At 44.3% G+C, this 20,543-nt stretch overlaps 1 pseudogene; it reads left to right on the forward strand.

The window, feature by feature from the left end:
* Positions 1–17,889: 17,889 nt before the first annotated feature.
* LOC121038316 (negative elongation factor E-like) lies at positions 17,890–19,263 on the forward strand (annotated as a pseudogene).
* Positions 19,264–20,543: the final 1,280 nt, after the last annotated feature.

Raw genomic sequence — 20,543 nt, forward strand, 5'->3', positions numbered from 1 at the left:
GAAAAAGAAAGAAAGAAAGAAAGAAAGAAAAACTTTTAATTTAACATTCTACTTTTTTTTGGATATCTCAGGACATATATCTCAAAGACAAAATTATTTAGAGCCACAAATTATCAATGTAAAAGAAATGGCCAATAGCTTGATGGGGTATTCTAAGGTTGTAAAAAGACCACTTTAGTTAGTGTATATGGTACAAAAATGATTGCTTGAAAGTTTCCAGGTCAGCTAATATGTGGAAGGGTCTTGCAAACGCAAATGGGAGCGAGTCGAGCATTCTCAGAGCAATCTTCCTGGTGATCCCAGGAACCACACCTATCCACATGTCCCTCTGTCGTGTCGCTCTGCAGGCTGGTCATTTCTTGGTGCCCCAAATGTAAAACAGATACTTTTCTAAAAGGAAGAGTCTGTTCATTGGTTTAATTCCTCAGTGAAGCATTAGTTACAATAATGTTGTAATGTGTTTCCACTTTACCCTCACCGTTCTAACTTCATGATCAAAATACTTTACTTTCATTAAGGTAACATGAGTTTGAATGACAGTACATCAGATGTGAAGATTTTCTGTAAATAGAGCTCAGTGATTGTTCTGCATCTATAGTGTTTCTTTTTTTTAATTTTTTAATGTTTATTTTTTTTTAATTTTTTAACGTTTTATTTTTGAGACAGAGAGAGACAGAGCATGAATGGGGGAGGGGCAGAGAGAGAGGGAGTCATAGCATCTGAAGCAGGCTCCAGGCTCTGAGCCATCAGCCCAGAGCCTGACGAGGGGCTCGAACTCATGGACCGCGAGATGGTGACCTGAGCTGAAGTTGGACGCCCAACCGACTGAGCCACCCAGGCGCCCCAATGTTTATTTATTTTTAAGAGAGAAAGAGAGACAAAGTGTGAGCTGGAGAGGGGCAGAGAGGGAGACACAGATTCTGAAGCAGGCTCCAGGCTCCGAGCTGTCGGCACAGAGCCCGACGCGGGGTTCAAACTCACAAACTGTGGGATCGTGACCTGAGATGAAGTTGGATGCTTAACTGACTGAGCCACCCAGACACCTCTATTTAATTTGAGAGAGAGAGAGAATGAAGGAGAGGCAAAGAGAGAGGGAGAGAGAGAATACCAAGCAGGCTCTGCGCTGTCAGTGCAGAGCCCAATGTAGGGCTCAAACTCACAAACCGTGAGATCATGACCTGAGCTGAAGTCGGATGCTCGACTGACAGAGCCACCCGAGTGCCCCATAGCATCTTGAGTGTTTCTACCAAAGTCTAGGATGGACTAGATAGCTGACCTTCTGCACCACGTAAGACCTGCCTCAAATGTTACTGACTCTGAAATGCTTTTCCAAATGTGCTCTTTCTGGAAGCTTTGTGCCATTTATTTTTTTTTTTAATTTTTTTTCAACGTTTTTTATTTATTTTGGGACAGAGAGAGACAGAGCATGAACGGGGGAGGGGCAGATAGAGAGGGAGACACAGAATCGGAAACAGGCTCCAGGCTCCGAGCCATCAGCCCAGAGCCCGACGCGGGGCTCGAACTCACGGACCGCGAGATCGTGACCTGGCTGAAGTCGGACGCTTAACCGACTGCGCCACCCAGGCGTCCCACTTTGTGCCATTTATAATGTAGTACTTATCTTCTCCCCACATTGCAGTTGTGTGGTGGTACCTTTCCTTTTTTCGCCAGAGCATCCTTTAGGCGTAAATGTTCGGTGCCCGACACGTCATCCGGAACACAGACGTCCACAAATGTTTGTTGAACAAACGAATGGACACAAGATCGGAAGTTGGTGAAAAATAGCTTGCAGATCTGAACTAAATTCAGTGTATCCCCCTTTGCCACAAAGAGAGCTGATGGTCTTTGAGAGACCCTCCAAATTTACTAGTGTCTCTACTACTAACTTAGTTTCTACTACTAACTGCTACTACTAACTTAGTGATGGCAGCCCCCCCCCCCCCCCCCACCAGGTTGATTGCTCAACAAAAGTGAAGAGGGACAAGCACGGTGCATGCGGGTCAGGTCTGTTAGGGCTTCTGAGTGCCTGAGCTTTGGAAACTGTGGATTTTAATCATAGGCACATATGCTGATAAGGGTTCTCTGTATCCTTAATTCGTTTCCTATGATAGGAGGCAGCGTGGTCTAGTAAAAAGAGCACCAGCTTTCAAAGGCAACGTATGCGTTCATGGAATCACTGCCTCCAACTTACTGGCTTTATGTCCTTACACAACGTATTTAACCCCTCAGTGTCTATGCTTCCTGGGTGTAAAATAGGAATAGATTCTCTGGAGTATCACAAGGAAGTACTTACATGGTCCTTTGCATGAAGAGGCCTTGTAGATGCTATCAAGTACCCAATGTTTTATTAAACGCTGAGGATGTATCTGCTCTGGTACTAGGAAACCTACTTGTGTCATCTTCAATGGGAAACGTTTCTCTCTGAAGTCGGTATTTTACAGATAAAGGTATTAAATTCAGAGAGTTTGGATGATGCAGCTCAGACGACAGAGATGGTAAGCTGCAAAATTGAGATCAAACCTGGATTCTTTTGGCTCCAAAGACCCCACCTCTTCGACTGCACCAAGGGAATAGAGAGGCCACTGAACTACACTCAGCATGGTGATTCATAAGTTGTAGGCATTCTGGGACAGTTGTTGAAAAGAACAACGATAATGTGCCCCTAGATTAAATATTTTAAGGGTGAATTTAGGGACAATCATTATTCAGGGATTATGCAATTACATGCAACAATCTTCAGGGCCATTTCCCAATTTCCTTCTAGAAATCCTGTTGGCCCTACTTCCTCCAGTATTGACCCTCCCTGTCATGACATGCTCGTTCACAGCCCCCCCCCCACCGAAGTTCTCCTGGTGACTGCGAGCCCACTTCCTCCGGTCTGCTCTCTGTGGCGATGAAAAGCAGCTGGTCTCCATCCTCTGTGCATTAACACTTCATCTTCTGAAGGCCACTGCTACTCCCTCGCACACACACACACGCACACACACACACATACTCCTCAGCCTGGCTTTTATCTTCCTAGCCTAAAAAGTCTTCTAAGCTAAACAGTCATTCCTTTCACCACTAAAATGTGGACACTCTGGTGTAACGAGGCAATTATAATTTTGCAAAGTCTAAGGCTTCCTTGGCTACGAGCCACATCCGAGAAATTGCCCCTGCTTCAGGTATGGGAAACATTTTGAGCACAACTAATTTGCAAAGGAGCGTTTTGTCATCGGGGGAAGCAACGGTTCTCAAACAGGCTGACTCTTCTATCATCCTTGTCTTCTCATCAGAGACACGTGAAGCACAAAAGTATTCCCTTCACCTGAGATGGATACGTATGGAGGGAAAGACCTGTCGTTCAATCTTTCGTCGCCAATGTGGAGACTCTGCGACCATTGGAGTAAATCTCTGGCTAAAGTCAGAGTGAGCCCCTCAGCCCTCCAGGAAGTAATAATTACTTTGTGGAAAGCGTGCGTGTGGAAAGCAAGAAGCATGGCAGCTTTTCCGTTGTGGCACTTAGCCAGACCCCAAACAAGGAAAGGCTTGCGGAGGAAAGGGCAGCGTGTCAAGGTCCACCAACTCCAAAGGGGCTTGGAAGGTATTTATAGCAGTGAGCGGGTGGGCGGCTGTGAATTAAGGAGGGGGCATTCGTGTATTTTGAGTACCAACTCAGCTAATCCAGCCAGCTCCTCTGGTTAGGACGGTCGGCGTAAGCCCTTCCACCAGGTCTTTGGGAAGTCTTGGGAGACGGTCGTAAGGCCCTCTGCATTATCGCTCTGCAGTTTCCTTGGACAATGGCCAGAGACACCAACCAGTCATTCACACACCGTAGCGGTTGAGTTGGGGGACCTTCTCCACAAATTCATTCTGGGGCTGGAATTTACCCCGTCCCAGGTAGGAAACACCACTTGTTCTATTTCTTCCACCACTCAGGGGGTAGCGATGTTTAATTCTAAGGAGTGGAAAGGAGAGAATTCGATTGAAAGCAAAAATAGTGCCACATTCTGTTACAGAGAAAATGAATGACAGTGATATCTCCTATGAGTTCCAACATGTCTACCTATTTATCCATCACATGAGCAGGAAGTTTAAAATTCTCCTGTATTGTGCTAAGACTTTGCTTTAGATTTGTCAGAAAGTATAGTAAAAGCAGCTATCACCTTCAGCCATACACCGTGTCGCTAACACGTAGGCTCTGAGGGCCTATCACGGGCCCAGGCTCCCTGCTCTCCATGTGCACAGGATTGCCTGTCCGTCTAGTTGACTTCTTGGTTTGGTGGCTCTGGGGTGCGGTGTGAGAGTCAGCACTTCTAGCCAGCTCCTGGTCATGTCCGTGCTGCTGATCCTTGTACCTCACGCCAACGAACTAAGCTTTGACCCCTAGCTCCCCTCTTAGTCCCATGCCTTTCTCTCCACCCAACCCGAGCTCCTCATCTGCCCAACCTTAGTTCCTCATCTGAAGTAAGCATAAGTGTCTGGAGAGCATCCGTATAGCAACAGGTAGATTCATCAGCAGGTGGGGTCTAGAACATGCCTGAGCTCCAAGCTTGCCTAACTGAGGGCAGAGGCAGGGGGAGACAGGACAAGACGGAGTTCCATCAAAGTCAGCTTACTTTTCTCCTGACCTCTCTGCTCCCCATAAGTCACCCAATGCCATGATCCTGGATCTACCTAACCAGGTCCATGCTTGGGTGTTTGAATTTCTGCTCCAAGTTTTGATGATGTCTCCAGCCTTGGTCACTCCTCACCCACCTTTGGAGGGCCCGGAAATGCATGCTGGCTCTTTCTAGTCAACTCACACCAAGGAGACTTTTCCCTCCTCACTCCAGAGAAGCATCAAATGCCTTTTTAGGGACACCTGGGTGGCTCCGTCAATTGAGCATCCAATTCCTGGTCTCAGCTCAGGTCTTGATCTCAGGGTCGTGAGTTCAGGCCCCACATTGGGCTTTATGCCGGGCATGGAGCCTACTTAAAAATTTGTTTAAAAAATGTAATTTTTGTCTGAGCTGAAAGGACTACCCATGTTGATGCAGCTGACAGTGATTGGGGGAGGGCCACTGCTGAGAGGCCTCTGGCTCCTTCTCTCCATTGTCCCTCAGGATCTGTGGGCTTCCCTTGTCCGTGTCAGGTGGGATCCCCCCTGAACAAGGATGTCTATGGCCACCTTGGGCGAGCAAGCTGCTTAGGCTTTTCCCGCTCTATTATCTTTTAAAAATATTTAACACTTTGCCAGGTGGAAGTTATCTGATGTATATTTTTTCTCCAGCTCTTCGGTTAATTTTTTTCATGTCATTTTCATTTCATAATTTTATTTATTACTATTCCTATGAAATTGCAAATAGGAATTCTTAGATGAAAATTATTTTCTCTGAATTGATGACAAGTAAATCTTCTTTCTCTCTTTCTCTCTCTCAATTGTGTGTGTGTGTGTGTGTGTGTGTGTGTGTGTGTTTGCGTGCACATGTGTGAGCCTCTGATGTTGCCCCTCAACATGTGCAGCCTTGGACACGTGCACAATCATCCTGGGATAACAGTGGCTTTGTCAGGGCTTTCCTCGACCATCTCTTTCCTTCATCTCTCTGTGAGCTGTCTGCATTTGTTGGTATCACACCCGTATGTTAGGCTCCACTATTGGCTGGATGGCTCTTCTGTTGCTTTCAACAATGTCCTGGGATATAAACTGCTCTGCAGGTTAAGTGCAGGACCCCTTTTCGGGGATAGTTTGTCAAACTAGTCTTTGAGGTTTGTCCCTACCCCAGGTGGGTTCCCCATGCCTGCCTTTTTCTGTGGTTCTCTCTCGTAAACTAGCTTAGCTTATTGCGGTCGTGAAACTACCGGTGTCCTGTTAGTCACTTACTACCAAAATCTACTGGGTGATTTGGAGAGTACCCTTAGGCTTGAGCTTCCCTACACTCTGTTCCTAATAAAGTCATGGGCAGACCTTGGAAGTTTTCTGTTCTTATGGCTTCCCTGTCCCCCTGGGCAAAATCTCTGAGTCACTGCTCTATGGTAGGTGGTGCGGACAGTAACTCACTTTGTCAGACTGACACCCTTGCTTTACAAGCAAGGATTTGGTGGGGAGGTGGGGGGAGGATTGTAGCCTCATCTTCTTGGCCTTGTCTCTCTCAGTGTAGAACCTCCTCTTGTGAGTGAGCTGGGGTGAGGGTCGTCAGGACCTCTTCCTCACTTTCAAGTGTTTCTATTTTATAATAGTTGAAGTTATTCAAAATTCAATAAAAGGATAATTGATTATGAAATTGAGTGTCACTTTAAGTGTGTTGTTGAAGGATTGCCCTATTTCTTATATTACGGAACAATTTGGTGACGTTATTTCATTTTATTAACAATGTACTGATCACAACTTTATGAGGTGAGACTATTTTAAGTTTTTTTAAATGTTTATTTATTTTTGAGACAGAGGGAGACAGAGCACGAGTGGGGGAGGGGCAGAGAGAGAAGGAGACCCAGAATCTGAAACAGGCTCCAGGCTCTGTGCTGTTAGCACAGAGCCCGACTTGGGGCTTGAACCCACGAACCACGAGATCATGACCTGAGCTGAAGTCAGACACTTAACCGGCTGAGCCACCCGGGAGCCCCAAGGTGAGCCTATTTTAAACCATGTTTATTAAAACAAAATAATATGGAGATCACCATATCCTAAGTGTACAAAATCTAAATGAAGCAAAGTTTTGGATTATAATGAAGGGAATTCAGAAGGAATTCACCAAATAGGTAAGAGACAATGTAAGTCCTTTGGAGGCACGACAGTACAAAATGCCACAAAGCATCACTTGGCATCTGTTTCTATGTGTGGAGATTAGACTCGTGTGGACTTCCTTCTCAATGTGGCCATCTATCAAGTTCAATTAGCCTAGACTTGCTTAATCTGATGCTTCCTTTGGACATGGTCATCACCTTTCTGGATGTTTATCAGGAGATCTAGCTGCACTGAGAGTAGCGTAGAGCAGCACAGACTGACCTATAGGCAGGAGGCAGTGATGGAACTTGTGGTATCTGCCTGCCCGTGGAGCTACGTGTTTCTGCCCTTCTCCCAATGTGCCTTTCCATGTAGTTCTGGGTTGCGTTCTGCTTTAGGAGCAAACTGATCATAATTGTACATTATACACACTCACCGACAAAGACGTTCTTTCGAGTACAGGCCAACACAACTATTCAAGCATTAGTGACTGCTGGTTCCCTTCCCATCTGTCTACTGCGGCAAGAGTGAGGATTATGTCCTTGATCCTCCTTAGCCGAGCAGAGACTAAAGACACTTCCAGTCTTCTTGTGTTCTGAAGACAGAAGCAGAAACAGAGAAGCCTAGCCCATCTCTCTCGAGTGGAGGGGATTAGGTGGATGGCAGCAACCTGGGTGCCACCAGAGAGCAGAGGGGAGGTTCCAGAAGCCAAGGGTGAGGGGAAAAGAAAACAACGTGGCAAGTGCGGGCTTGCATCAGTGGGTCTGACTTCGGAGAACATCAGAATCAGCTAGAAGCTTGGTTAAAACCCAAATTGCTGGGTTCCACCGCCAGAGTTTCTGAATTAGAAGATTTGTAGTGGACCTAAGACTTTGAATTTCTAACATGATTCCAGGTGAGGCTGATACAGTCTGGGGACCACCCTCTGAGAAGGACAGAATCGCAGCCATGGGAGGTTGGGGCAGGGCGCTGAGGCTCAGCTGTCGCAGTTCACAAGCTATAAATCATGAGCCGTACACAAGTGTAGAGTCCCTTCTCTTTCTCACTACTATTCATTGCTTTGGACTGTTTGCCTGCTTGTCACCGTATTAAGCACTCGATGGAAAGAGGTACTAAGTAAGACTTCCTAGTGAAAAAAATGTAGGGGCGCCTGGGTGGCTCAGTCGGTTGAGCGTCCGACTTCGGCTCAGGTCATGATCTCACGGTCTGTGAGTTCGAGCCCCGCATCGGGCTCTGTGCTGATGGCTCAGAGCCTGGAGCCTGCTTCGGAGTCTGTGTCTCCCTCTCTCTGCCCCTCCCCTGCTCATGCTCTGTCTCTTGTCTCTCTCTCTCTCAAAACTAAGTAAACATTAAAAAAAATTAAAAAAAATGTAAAGGGCCAAAGCACAGATCCTTTTACGGGTTCCAATTTCTTTTACAAATTCCTGTAACAAATTAGTTTACAGCATAGGGGCTTTTAAAGAGTTTGGAAAGATACGCTATAAAATACAGAGTGGTGAAAAGGTGTGGGCTGGGAGCTTCCCTGAACAGTGAAAAACTATTTTATGTAATGAAAAGAGAAAGTGGGGCACCTGGGTGACTCAGTTGGTTAAATATAGGACTTCAGCTCAGGTCCCCATCTCAAGGTCTGGGGAGTTCGAGCCACGCTTGGGGCTCTGTGCTGACAGCTCGGAGCCTGGAGCCTGCTTCCGATTCTGTGTCTCCCTCTCTCTGTCTCTCCCCTGTTCACGCTCTGTCTCTCTCAAAAATAAATAAACATTGAAAAGACTTAAAAACAAAGAAAAGGGAAAAAAATTACAGCTTTCATAGCTAGAATGATTTCTCTATAAAGCTAAATTGGGTGAGAACACAGGGCAATTTTCTTGATATATTAGGAACTTTGCAGACATTTTCTTGAATTCATAAGCTACAATCAACAAATCTGTTCGCCGTAATTGGGCTGTGACTGGCAGGATGAACACCCATCACCTACAGATTTCCCTCCCTGAACAAGCCAGGCAAACCCCTCTCGGAATCTGCATTTTAAATCAAAAGTTGTAAAAGGATCTTTTGTGTTACGGCTTTCCTAATAAGAAGGCAATAAAGAAGAATTAGAAGAAAAGACGACTCTGAAATGTAACTTTTAGATTTTTACAATTTAGGAAAATCTTGACAACTCCGGGGCCGAGCTCTGGCCGGCCCAGGGCCGGGCGTGTGCCTCTTCCCGGGATGCCAGCTCTCTCCTCTGCTCCTGCCAACCGCGAAACAGCCCAGGGAATTTTCCATGGAGGTGTCCTGATTGATTTTAAAGGCAGCTACTCTTCTTCTTCTTTTTTTTTTTTCTTCCCCAATTGCAAATCTTAAACAAGAAGGGGCCCGCATTTTCATGTGTCCTGCAAAAATTGCTGTCGGGGCCATTTGAAATAATGGTGAGTAATCAAAATATGTATGATAGAATTTTTTAAAGAAGTACTAATCAATGCTGCTGCGCTGCAGTCCAGGTCATTCTGGTCTTGTTCCATGAGCACAGAGGGTAGTACAAAGGCTGTAATCCGACTGATCCGGATTCGAGGTGCAGTTTTGTCGCCTAGGTTGTCAGTGGGGAGAGCTGTGTTCAGTCTCATCTGGTGTATACTGGGGACAATTCCTGAGTCCAGGTGCTGGCAAAGATACTAAACGGATCTATGATAAGCACACGTCACCGGGGTGCACGCTGTGGAGCTCAATATTTTTTTCCTTTCTTCGAGGTGGGAGAAGGGCAGGAGGAGAGAGAGAGAGAGAGAGAGAGAGAGAGAGAGAGAGAGAGAGAATCCATGCCCAGCATGGCACCCGATGCAGGGTCAATCTCACAAACCATGAAATCATGACCTCAGCAGAAATTGAGAATCGGATGCCTAGCCTACGGAGCCACCCGGGTGCCCCTCAGTATATTCTTGTTTTCTTAAAGCTAAAACCAGCTTGCAATCTATACATACTCATCCATTTTATTATTTTGTCTTTGCCTACCAGAAAGACATATTCCTTCCACTGGCGGTCTCTCTCACCTACCCCCCTGGAACGAATTAATAGAAAATCCCCTGTGGTGGGTATGATCAGAGAATCAACCATGTTATCATAATGGATTAAAGCATATAGGCAGCATGCCCATAAGCTTTGCTGTCTCACCTAGAACCCTGCAGAAAGCTGGAAAAAGTCAGAATGATGTTTCTCATATTTACAAGCCACTAAAATGTTCAAAAAGCGCTTCATCATCCAATGAGTTTGGAAAGATTTTTGAAAATGTCACCCTCTATATGATGCATTGATACAACACACATACTTATAAGTAATCATAAATTACTTCTGAAATCAGGAAAAAAAAGTAAAACATCACAGGACAAAATACTTCGCTTACCTTACATCCAATGCCCAAAGTCTTGTTCTCTCCCTATATCCTTTACCTATCATCTGGGTCTATATCAAAGACCAAGTAATTTGGAAAACCAAAATAACTTTCACTCAATCAGGAGGGTTCAAATGACATGCAGAAGAAAGAGATTTTGAAGCCCAGTTGAAAAGGAAGATTAGAAATAGGATTTTCACTTTTGTCTTGGTAAATGCAATTGCCTCTGACGCCCCTGGACTCTGCCGGTCAAAATTCTCCCTTGTGACCAGACGCTAAACAAAGGCAACAAGTTACTAGAACATATAGACCCTTTTGTTGACAGCGAAATAAGTGCTTGGCTGACAGGGGTCGTCCACAAGAATGAGAACATCCTTACTTATTTAGGTGCCAGAAAACCCAAGCCAAGAGGAGGCATGGGTGGTGCGATCGGTCTCAACCTGCTTCTCTGAGACATTTGCCTTCCAGAGAATGGATTACATGTCACCTATGGACCACAGTCCTTCTCCCTAGTCAAGCAGACCCTTCAAAAGTGTCACATTGAACGTCACGTGAGATCAAAAGATCACATTTAAGAACTTTTAAAATGCACTAATAGCCTCTTGCTCTTGGACATAAGTCCATCCCTGTGTGAATTACAGCACTTAAAATTCTAAATCACTTGGTGTCTAAAATTCTTAATCCAGGAAATTGAAAAATATAAATTCTAAACCAAACTGAGGCATTTTCTTGAAAATAGTATTTAGCGTTTAAATAGAACGTAGACAGGGTTTTGGTCTACCTGAGTGGGAGCTGGGTTTGGAAGATGGTGTCCCATTAGTGCTGAGCATGTAGGTTTTGTTATGAAAGCTCTTTACCACCTATGTGTGTGACTCAAACACGCAGACGTCATAGCTCTCGAGAGCCAGTCTGCACAGTAATCGGGTTAGTTTCTAAACATAGACTCCTCAATACCTTTGTATTAACTCAATTTAAAATAGCACCAAATTTAAAAATACTTAAAGACTAACAAAAAAAGTTGAACTGTGGGGCGCCTGGGCCCCAGTCAGTCAGTTAACCTCAGTCAGTTAAGCAGCAAACTCTCGATTTGGCTGAGGTCATCATCTCACGGTTCTAGCCCTACGTGGGGCTCCATGCTGGTAGTGCAGAGACTGCTAAGGTTTCTCCCTCTCTCCCTCCCTCTCTCTCTCTGGTCCTCCCCTGCTCACGCTCTCTCTCTCTCTCTCTCTCTCTGTCTCTGTCTCTCTCTCAAAATAAATAAATAAACTTAAAAAATATTGAGCTGAACATTGGCAGGAAGCCCACCTTGGCCCTTTCCTATAAATGAGCCCATTTAACCCAGTGAAGGACCAAAGAACCAACCCTTATCACTTACAAAAGGAAAGAGAAAAATATAAATTTGTATTTAATAAGGTGCCAAGTTTTATTTACTCTCTTTTCCATAACAAACAAAAATATGAAAATAAAGAAGAAATAAAACAATTACCTGGGCTTTTGGATCCAGCAACCATAGATCCCAGCAAACAGAGAATGGGGTCCAAACCCCAATTTAATTCACCTAATTCACCTATGGAGGGCATCAGAAAAAAAAAAAAAAAGAAAACCTCAGTAAGCTGTATCAAAACGTCCACATTGTTCTTCCTGGCCTTTTTATATCTAGTAATCACAAGACTATATTTGGTCAGGTAATGGGTAAACACTCAGAAGACCATGAGGAAGGTAAGAGATGATGTTTCTGGTGTTCTGTTTAATTTTTTCCTATTACAAATAACTTTTTCCTAAATATATGTAAGGAGAACCCAAGAAGCTGACTTGTCTACCACAGACACACCATGGCCAATTCATTAGCCACATTAAATACTCGGTTCCCCGGTGGGCTATTCATGCCTCAGCACACGCAGAAAGGGTGGGAAGGATCGATGGGTCTTACAAATTCAGAAAGTGCCTATTTGGGGATTGTGTAGACTCTCAAATAATTCTGACCAAACCTCAGCCTCTCTGAGTAAGAATATATGGGATGGCTGTGGCTCTAGGCTGAGTCTTGATGAAGGAGGCAAAATTAATATGGGAGAATTTGGGGCCCACTGGCTTAACTCCAAGGGAAACATAATATTAGTGGATAAGCAATCAGGCCTTTGCATCGCCTTCATGCAAATATCCCATCCTCTTTCAGCCACGATGAAAGATAGCAGAAAAGTCACCAAACAGAGCTTTGGCTTTCTCTCTTTGTAATACAGCAAATGTATATTTCTATCTTTCTAATCTAGCACAATAGAGTAACTTAAACAAAAATGCTTTCTTAGCACATGATACTCAAGGCAACGTCCGTACATGTTAAGATATGAACTCAAACCTGTAAGCTTTTGTTGATTCCCTCAATAAATAAATAATTTGTTCTGTTTTATATTTTTGCATACTCCAGAAATACGGAACAATTTCTACTTTCCCGAGCCAACTACATTTTTATACATACTGTGCCTATCTGTCTACCTAACTCCCACATATTCTTAGAATCTCATTCAACTGCTACCTCCCCTAAGAAGCCTCCCTGACTTTCCCAGACCTACATCGAGTTTCTTATCTCTATTTCACTGCACGTCATACATAATTTGTGCTACAATTGTTTGCCTATGTGCCTAGCTCCTCACTGGACTATGAATTCTAAATGTAAATGCAGAGTCAGGGATCACGCTTTTACCTCCCCCTCCCACCCCCCCAGTGCCTTGCACAATCCCAGGACCGAAAAGATAAACAGAACATTTTCATTGAATGAATGACCCAAAGTAGACACGACCTAGCTGGTTGTGGGGATTACTTCACGTCTCACTGTAAACATTTAAAGGTATCATAAAGCACCTCAAAGCTGAAACAGTGCGTTGCGTTGTGTATCTACGCACACTCAGATAGCCCTTCCTCGGCAGCAGATAGGCAAAGCGTCACTACATTAATGCATTTTTCAAATCCTTATGCTCCGGCCACTGGTTCCACCTCTCCCCAGAGAAAAGTTAAAGGCGCGATTAAAACAGCAATACCAGAGATTCTAACAAAAACCATATTTCCAACTTTGTGAAACTTCTTTGTCTCGGTGTTTCTGTCTTTCTCTCTCTCCGCGTGTCTCTCTCTCCCTTTTTTCTCTCCCCTGTATGTTGAGGAGGGGTACATAGATGGGATTTTCCTATGGTGTGTGTGCTTTCGATGTTTCTTGTAGGTTGCCTTCCTGATTTCTTGCGGTCTTGGAAACCACCCTTCAGAGTGACTCAGCCACCACTCAATGCTCTGGGTTGTTTAAGGCTCTTTCATACCCTTAACAGCTCTACCAATAAGGCAGTTGCCTATTATCTGTGTCTAATTGTGATCAGTCACTATGTCAAAGAAGAAAAATGGTGGTTCATTTCGGATGGATCTTTATTTACGCATTGATTTATGTTACTGTCTACATTTATGATGTGTATGCGTGCTCTGTGCATGTGAGAGAGAGAGAGACAGACAGAACACCCCCCCCCCAACACACACACACACAGAAGCAACATGATTGTGTACAGTCCTTCAGGCTGGCAGCCTTGATGCAATGTTCAGCCTTTGAAAATCCCTATTTGGAACATTAGAAACATCTGGAGAAACCACATTTCCATGTTGAAATAAAGATAAGTTGTCATTTCTGCTACTCATTTTGAATTTATCCCACAGCCCGATGAGAGAATTTTGCCCAGAGCAAGTTATAGAGTATGTAACTAAAAAAGAAAAAAAAAAAAAAAAACTAGAAAAAAAAAAAAAAAAAAGGAAAAAAAAAAAAAAAAAAAACACCAGCAGTCAGGAAACTGATTTTACAGCATTCTACCAGGGGTTTCCTTAAGTACCCTTCCAAATATGCTTGCCCCAGCCCAGTGAGGGGGCTCCTGGGAGATCTTGAGCTGTGGACAGTAGGGGCCAAATACGGCCACGGGACCCTAACCAGGCCCATTTATCAGCCTCTATTGTTTTTTCACCTACTAAATCTAAATAATAATTTAGACTTGTGCTTAATAATGCATGTATTTGATCTGGAAATTTAGGAAAATGCAGTATAAATATAAAGTCACAAGCTGATATTCAAGAATCATTTTTTTTTTTCTATTTCAAATTTGATTGCTCGTCTTCTTGGGCCTGTGATTAAAAATCACAATTTCTGATGGGCCTCCCTTATCTACACACACAGTGCTGCAGTTTTGTAGAAGTCCATGGAACAAGCCCGTGGAATGCAGCGTCCTTATCCTGCAGGCGACTATTGTGGTGAATTCAGGGACTTACAGCCTCTGCCCAGGACAGCCTGGTGCTCCGCTGAGAGTGTCCAGCTAATGAACTACATGAGGAATTTATACATAAATCAACAGAACTGCCCTCATCTTTCTTTCCTTCTGTTGAGCCACCACAGTGATCTCCCACTAAGAGGAGTCCTTTCATTTGCTCATGGTTCTAACTCACTTGTGGGAAAAAATATCAGACATTTTTGGCTTTTGGATTTCATACTCAAGTTTGAATATGTGGTTTCATTCCAAAAATACCATAAGAAAGTCTGAGGAGTAGCAAAGCCAGGGGGAAAAAAATAGCTGACATTGAGATTCAGTCTTGAACATCCACAAATATTTCTAGAATCTTTTTTTTTTTTTTTTTTTTGGTCAAGGAGACCTTTCTTCAAAGAAAACCTTAGTCACTGAAAAGCCAGATATATAAAAGAAATGAGTAAGAAAGACTCTGCTTGAAACAGGCCTGAATTCTGCCTCTTTGCTTCTTTTCAAACTTCCTCCAAGGCACTCATTGAGCAAGTTTGAAAATCAGTGCCTGGCTCCGGTTTCCAAACTGTGCTCCAGAAAATATGAATCTTTTCAGATGTTTCCCAAAGATTTTTTTGGTCAGAATTCTGTCACATGGTGTATACTAACCGCCCCCCCCCCGCGGGGGGGGGGCGGTGGGATTTGCAGTCTCAAAGTTTACTTTAACATAGGAAGACTCCAGGGAGATCTTACACTAATGGATTTAACACCACATGGAATCTTTAGGGCAAGGACATTGTCATATATTCTAGACTGCCAGCCCCTGGCGTTTCCCCTCATTCCCTTGAAACACACTCACTGGGGGAAGAGCCTTGGGGAGAATATCCACATGACCGATTTGACTACTTTCTACAGGGTGACAGAGCTGAGTAGGGCCTGGCATGGTGGAGAGGCACAAATTCAACGGGGCCCATGAGAGGGAAGTGGAGAATGCAAAGAAGAAAGGGACCAGCATTTATTGGGTCAAGTTTCCGAAAATGAAGTCAAGTGGAATAAATTCCATATCCTCTCTCTGTTTCTCTCTGTGTAGACCAAAAATTCAATGGAGAACCCTCTCCTGACATTCTTCCATTTCCCCCAGGAGCCCTCAGCAACCTCTTTGAAAACCCTAAGGCATAGATGCAAAGCATATCAACTAAATGAGGGGTGTCTGCCTCTCTGAAAAAAAAAATTCTCAAATGAATTTAAATATTCATCTATTAGTCTAATTCTAGCTCTATAATGGCTTTGATTTCCTTACAAATATATACACTCAAGTAATTTCTGAGAAATGACACAAAGAACAAAGAGTGAAAAAAAATCAAAAAACTCTAGAGAGATTTGTCATATGGCTCACACAGATCGTGCTAAATCCATGAATATAAATTTTACAAAATGATACTCGTTATCCTGCATGTCAAAATAGATTAACAACCGTTTTTTTTCTTCTTGTGAGTTTTCATTTCCTTTTTCTTTTCTTTCTTTTTTTTTTTTTTTTTTTTTTGGAATGGATGAAATGCATTGGGTAAACAGGTAAACCAAAAAATCATTCTGAGCCATGACCTCAGCCATCAGCTGTCCCCACATTTTCTAACATCCTGAAATTTTCCATTCGACTTGGGTGGCTGATCTCACATTTTTTCCTGGACTTCTGTACCCTGTGGAGTTTGGGACACCACCAAAGGCAGGGGGTGAGCCCAACACCTGCCTGTGGTCTCCTGGCTCCTGCCCCGTGGAGCACAGAGTGGTGGGGAGGATTCGCCTGAAGGCCACGTTGCCCTCCCACACAAGCTGGAGAAGGATGCTGGAGGATGAGAAAATTATCTCTAGGAAACATTTTAAAGAAAAACTAATTATGTACCAAAGCTTTGCCTCAGATACAAATGGAGAAGGTTTAGTTAACCCTTACATTTTCCCATCAGATTGGTGAATATTTGGATTTGCTTGAGAAATATTTTCTTACCTTGTTAAAACAGATCTGCGCCAGAGACAAACATGTTAAAAATCCTAATTGTAAAAGCAAAACAAACAAACAGACAAACAAAAAAACCCTCCGTGGGAGGTTTTACCATCATAGTTTGAGACTTCAGTATAATGGAGAGTTTTGGACACCTGCTGAATGTTCATCCCATCTGGGAGATATGTCTCTAAATCTAAATTTTGATTTGAGAAAAGGGCTCAGAAATGAATGATACATACACAACCACTCCCAGTTATTACTTGAAAGAAATAAAATCTGTTTTCTGAAGATTCCGATTGCTATCAGTATTTTTTACAGGACTGTTGTTTTTGCACAGTAATGTAGTTCTTTTTTTGTGGGGGGGGGTATTATTAGTTATGAAACAGAACTGACTATCCTGCCAAGGACCTATATAAACAGAACAGGGGGCTTGGGGGTTTGGCAATCTCTGTGTGTAACCCTTAACCTTCAAAGGTGCCTCCATGTTAACGTGGAAACCCTGCTGATCGGAGACAGCCAGCGCCTTACGAGCATTTTTTTATTAGGAGGAGCAAAGCTAACTTCATGAGAAATCTACGATCATTATCACCATATCCCTTCTTCTTATCTCCATTCTAATTCTGAGAAAAATTTTCAGGGATTTCCTGAAATTTTCGACTAGCATAATTCCCAGCAGGTATTAGAAGTTTGGAGGTTGTCCTCCATTCCGCTGATCGCCTTGAACGTGAGCTCTCTGTAAAGTGCTGATAATAAGCGACGGCACAGAGCCATACCAAAGTGCTTCAACAGACTGTTTTCACATGTCATGTTTCCACACAGTCACATGTGACATGGATTAAATCATAACCCCCCCAAAGCAGTAATACTGTCAAAGCTCAAGATAATACAACCGAACTTCTGTCTCTGCAAATCATTAAAAAGGAAGTTGTGCTATACTTTCATTTTCTATAAAAACAGACCACCGTGTCCATCCTGACATCATGTTCACCCTACGTTTAACACATTATTCACCTAATGGGAAAAATCTCAACTCAGGTCTACTTTTGTTCTTTATAACATGTATTTTTTTCCCTACAAATACTCTAAAGGTTAATACTTAGTGATGATCTTTCTTTGTATACAGATACCAAAAGATAGGTTTTTTTTTTCCACTTAATTTTGAATTATATATCTTGATGCACAAGTAGCTTAAAACCTCTCCATGGACAAAAAAACAAAACAAAACAAAACAAAACAAAACAAGAAAAGGATGATGAAATTATAAAATGTCAACACATTTGCAAATATTAAATGACTCTTCACACCATACCTCATGCAAAAGAATTTCTCCAATAATAATACCCAAGTCTCCAGTGATTTCCCTGGCCTTAGATTCTGCAGTCTGGTTTGAATCTGTACTATGCATTACGCTGGCCATTTTCTTCTCTACAGTGATGACTGGAAACCGTCAGAAGAGCAAGCTTCCTTTTCTACATTGCTTTACTCTGGGTGGTGCGGAAATCGAGGGGTAGTGGTGCCTTTGGCATCTCCAAGACTGCGGAGGCCTTTGCCACTACATGTCACCGGAAGACCCTTAAGATTCAGGAGCTCCTGGCCCATGCGGGCACTGCCCGGGCCCACGAGACCCCTGGTACCGCCCCCTGGGGAGCCACCAGGTTGGTGATACCCCCAGCTGAGCAAGGAGGGGGCAGCTCTGCAGAACAAATTCAGCAAATTCAAGAGGAAGAAAAAGGCATCGCTGGCTCTGACAAAGCCAAGTAGCAGCAGCACAGCCAGTCGAGGCGGTGTCCCAGGCTCACTGTCCGAGCAGCCTGGTGGACAGGGCCACCGCAGCAGAACCAGCAAAGCGGCTGCTGAAGTTGGGAGCTGGCAGCTCAAGAACCAGGGCTTCCGGCACTCTCAAACCCTCGAGGGAAGTTAAAGGACCCTGAGAAGGGGCCAGTGCCCACTTACCGGCTCTTGCAAAGTTGCATATCTGCAACAGTGATCTGCAGGAGTCGTGCACACACCTGCAGAGGAAACCTCTGTGTGAGTTCTGTGTCTTCCAGTGACTGGGTTTGGGAACTGGGGCCAAATGGGGAAGAGGCACAGGGCCCAGGGGCTGGTGAAGTCCCCCTTGAAGCTTTGACTGGGGTTCTGAAAAGTGTGGTGGGGCCGCTCCTCAGCCTCCCCACCTCGAAGCCTCAGCCAGGACCCTAGTCGTGAGTGGAACTGGGACAGAGACTGCGATGGGGACAGTGACCACGATCTGGACAGGAACTGTTATAGGGACAGTGACCATGATCTGGAGAGGGGCCACAATGGGGACAGGGACCTCGATCTGGACAGGGACCATGATGGGGACAGGAACCATGGTCCAGACAGGGACTGCGATAGGGACAGGGACCATTATCGGGACAGGAAGCATGATGGGGACAGTGACCATGATCTGGAGATGAACCACAATGAGGACAGGGACCGTGATCCAGACAGGGACTGCAATGGGGATAGATACCTCGATCCAGACAAGAATTGCGATGGGGTCAGGGACTTTGATCCAGACAGGAACCATGAATGCAAGGGTCCTTTCCCCAGGTGGGACTCATTTCCTGAACACAGAGCCCCTCAGAAGGGGAATACTGGGTGTGTACAGAGAGGACATGATGCCCACCCTCTTCTGTGGGACCTTCTCTGCCTTTGGAAACACCATTGGCCTCTCCATGGACCCATCCAGAAACTGTGCCTTCCTTATCTAAGAAAAGGTGGAGCCAGCAGATCAGGCGGTTGCTGGGCTCAATGGGCCCAGGGGGAGTCGGTACAGCTCAAAGTCAGCATTGCAGGCAAACGGCCGGTGCTGGAATCTGCCACTGGTAAGTCTGTCTGGGGCTGCCCCGCTGTCCGGAACAGCCTTAAGGGTTGTCACTAGGACAAGATGGTCAGGATTGTCTACAGTGATGACGGCTCCGAGGAAAACCTTGTGGATGGCTTCTAGGGATTCAGCTGGATTCTGTGTGCCTCATCTGTGCCAACACTGGTCTCAGTAAAACATTGAGATGCAAGCTCAAAAAATAAAAAAAAAAAATTTAAAAAGATACGGGAGCTCTTTCTTTCCTCCCAGTTTTACTGAAAAATAATTGACATGCATCACTGTATATGTTTAAGACTTACAGCTTGAGGTGAGCGTTTACTTTACATATATGGTGAAATCGTCATCACGGTAGGTTCAGCTAACATCTGTCTTCTCATGTGGACACAATACAAAGAAAAGAAAAGAGAAAAATTCTCCTTATGATGAAAAGTCTTAGGATTTACCCACTTAACAACTTTCCTATATACCATACAGCAGTGCTAGCCGTGGTCCTCACACTCTCTATTACATCCCCAGTACTTAGTTTTCTTCTAACGGGAAGTTGGTGCCTTTGACCACCTTATTCTGATTCCCTCTCTCCCCGTCTCCTGACTCTGGTAACCACAAGTCTGATCTCTTTTCCTGAGTTTGGGGTTTTGTTTCGTTTTGCTTTTGTTTTTCGATTCCATGTATACATGAGATCCTAAAGCATCTTTCTCTGTCTGACTTATTTCATTCAGCATAGTGTCTTCAAGGTCCATCCACGTTGCCGCAAATGGTAAGATTTCCACATTTTGTGATGGCTCTCTTCCATTCTGTACATACGAAGAGATGCCACAACTTCTTTACCCATGCATAAATTGATGGACACTGGTTCCTTGTCTTGGCTGTTGGAAACGCTACAGTGATCATAAGGTGAAGATATTTCGTTGGAGTCGTGTGTTTCTTTCCTTTGCATATATTCCCAAAAGTGAAAAAGAAACCCATGGACAGAATGAACTCTGCTACTGATTCTACTGACACCATTTTACATCAAATCACCCCCAGGATCCAACCAAGGATCTTTTTAAAGTCTACAGAAGCAAACAACCTTGAAAATGATCCGGAATGCAGTGTTCACACTAGGGTTTTTGTCCCCACAAGAGATGATAGAACATGGCTGCAGCTCCTATTTTAATGTTTGGAGAGGTCTCCATACCGTTTTCCATAGTTGAACCAATTTCCACGCCCACTGTCAGGATGACCATCCTCAAAAAGACAAGAGATAGCGCATGCTGGCACGGATGTTCCTAACTTCCAACGCCTGCCGACTGGGGCATGACTGACCAGCACGTGCCACTGTGACCGGTGAGTGGAACCGATTCAATTATCCACTGTGTGACCAGTGGTCGTCATCCCCCACCGTGCGGCCCTAGAGGGGCCCC

Source organism: Herpailurus yagouaroundi, unplaced genomic scaffold, assembly GCF_014898765.1.
Source record: "Herpailurus yagouaroundi ecotype Mexico unplaced genomic scaffold, PumYag 165, whole genome shotgun sequence".
NCBI lineage: Eukaryota > Metazoa > Chordata > Mammalia > Carnivora > Felidae > Herpailurus > Herpailurus yagouaroundi.